The sequence below is a fragment of the Vigna unguiculata genome, chromosome 8, assembly GCF_004118075.2.
Source record: "Vigna unguiculata cultivar IT97K-499-35 chromosome 8, ASM411807v1, whole genome shotgun sequence".
Classification (NCBI taxonomy): domain Eukaryota; kingdom Viridiplantae; phylum Streptophyta; class Magnoliopsida; order Fabales; family Fabaceae; genus Vigna; species Vigna unguiculata.
The window spans coordinates 2,244,191-2,247,135 of NC_040286.1; positions in this window are offsets into that span (position 1 = coordinate 2,244,191).

The window sequence follows — 2,945 nt, forward strand, 5'->3', positions numbered from 1 at the left end:
TTCTTTTATGATATTACTAAAAAAATAATTTAAGTATTTGAATGTAAGGAAAACACAAGATTGAAGACAAATGGAAATTTCAGATTTTTAGAATTATGAGAAGGAATAACATACCACAATGTTTATCACAGACTAATGGAGAATAATAAAAAAGACAAATACGTCTCATTTTTACTAAATAAAGAAAAAGAAATTAAATTCTTAGAAAAGAAACTCAAATTCTCTTAATTTAGTTTGAACTTGAGGTAAGTATTTATAAAAAAAATTAAATGCGTTAATATGTAATTAACTTTTAAACCAGTTTTTTTTTATTTTTTTTACTTTTATTTTGTAAATTCAAAATTTTCAATAATTCCTTCAAAGTTAATTACATTCAATTCTTTTAATAAATATATATAACAATTTCAAAAGATCTCAAAATTATTTTTTTATTATACTAAAAATAAAATATATCAATATTGACTATATTGAATCCACTGTTTAATGTAATAATATGAAAAAATAATAATAATTTTGAATTAATTAAAAGTTGTGTCCATTTTGTTATGATTAGCCGTAATAAATAAAGGAAGGTTTTGTTGAAATTTGAAATGTGATGCCTTCAAACACGGTTTAGTGGTTTTCATCTTTTCATGCCTAACTTGCCCTCTCTCCCCACGTCTCACCCAAGAACAGGACAGAACATTTTCTATTTTTTTACGTCATATATTATTATAATCAAGGTTAAATATCTTCTTATCCCTTAATTTTTAGTAAATTTTGAAATTAGTTCATTTTGAAAATTTGGACTAATTTAACTTTTCATCTTTTAAAATATGTGGATTTAGTCTTTTTAATCAAATTTTGCTATTTTGTTAGGTTTATTTGATATTACATACGTATTTTAAAATTATATTTGAGTTGTTTATAATGTTTGACACATTGTTGCTTTAACGTTAAATTAAATATTATTATGAAACGCGTTTGAAATGTCATATAAATTTACTAAGATTTGATTAAAAAAACTAAATTCACATCTTTCGAAAGATGAAGAACTGAATTGGTCTTTCGATGTAACTGTGTTTCAACTTCCTACAAACTTATTAAATGTGTCTTTTGCGATAAACATTTAATTCAAACATCTAATTTATTTCATAATTTTATCATCTCTTATATATGAACTTTTTAATTAATTTCATCTTTATGTAAAATAAACAATTGATTAAAACTTATTGCTTTATAATATTATGATACATGTACATGAACTAAATTAAGAATGTGTAGTAGGTAACAATGATAAAAATCAAACTGATAATGTTTTACTCTAAAAGGATCGTTTAATAAGTTTTTAAGTATAGAGATATCAAATTGATGGTTGACTATAAATGGAGTGACTAAATTAAATTTTAATTAAAAAAATAATTATTTTAATTATATTTGAGTTGGTTAGAATATACAGAAAAAAATGGATAATCTCCCATGTCTTCTTTTAAATTGACATTGACAAAAAAAATTAATTTAAGGAATTTTACTTTTTGTTTAAAGCGTATCATTTGATTTTTTAAAGAGTATCATTTGATTTTGATGTGTTTATAAATATAATTAAGACATTATAAAAAATGACAATCAAGAACTAACCTATTATATATATATATATATATATATATATATATATATATATATATATATATATATATATATATATATATATATAAAGTATTATTGATTCAAACTCAAGTGGAAAATGTCGTATTATTTGTTTTAAAAAATATAAAACTCTTTTTCTAAAAAAATGATATATTTAAATTAATTTTAATCTGGATTCCTAATGTACATAAAACTATTGGATATATTAGAATAATGTTTATTCCAATTAAATTAAGTAAAATTATAAGAAGAATATATTTTAAAACTTCCAAAGATGATTAAATACTTATGTAAAGATGATTTTAATTTTTTTAAGAAATATATTCTAAAGTTAATCAACATCATTAAATTCGTATATTATAACTTAAATCTATATTTAATTACACATGTAATCTTAACAAACCATCATTACATTAAGAAGCAGATGTTTCCATCAATGAAACTAAAAAATTTATGTATAGTTTATACTATCATTTAACACAATGAATAGAAAATTTCTATCAGGATAATTTCTAATACTATTACATGAAATGAACTTTAAAATCAGACTTAATCTCATATACTATAGTTAAATTCAGCTTAATTTCAGAAATCATATGATAAGATATAATTTGTACCTATTTATATATCTTATAATTTAATTACATTCATAATCCAAAACCACCAATGAAGTGTGGAAGATCCAGATGTAAATGAAAACATTGGACAGCTCACAGCACTATAAAGTTGATTTTGCGAAAGCATTCTTGCACCCAATAATTGAGCCACAGACTCCCAATAAAACAAAACTAAACAAAATTTCAAAGAAATGAACAAAAAATCAGCATCCAAAATTAGGGTTTTTATAGAAATTAAAAGCAGAGAGAAAGAGAGAGAGTAATTGAGGATGCAGCAGTAAGGAGAAGTTTGACCTTAATGTATGCACATGAATTATTAAAAGTGACACTAAACAACAAAAGAAGGATCAAAGTTGAGACAAAGGGTTAGGTGATGAATTCAAGATGTTGAGCCACCCACATAATTCTACATATACTACTCCTATACTATACGATTTACTTTTATGTCTTACTAACAAAACCATGTCACGCTCTGTGTATACGATTTTTTTAATATATATGATATTATATTAATAAAGATGATAATACAATGTTATTAAATTAATATATAAAATAAAATTATATTTATTAAAAATAAAATTAAATATATTAGAAAAGATGAGAGAATAATTGTTGATAAATAAAAAAAATAAAAATAAATAATTTTATAAAAACATTTGCAAAAATAATAATCAATTTTAAAAAAATTAATAATTTTCTTAA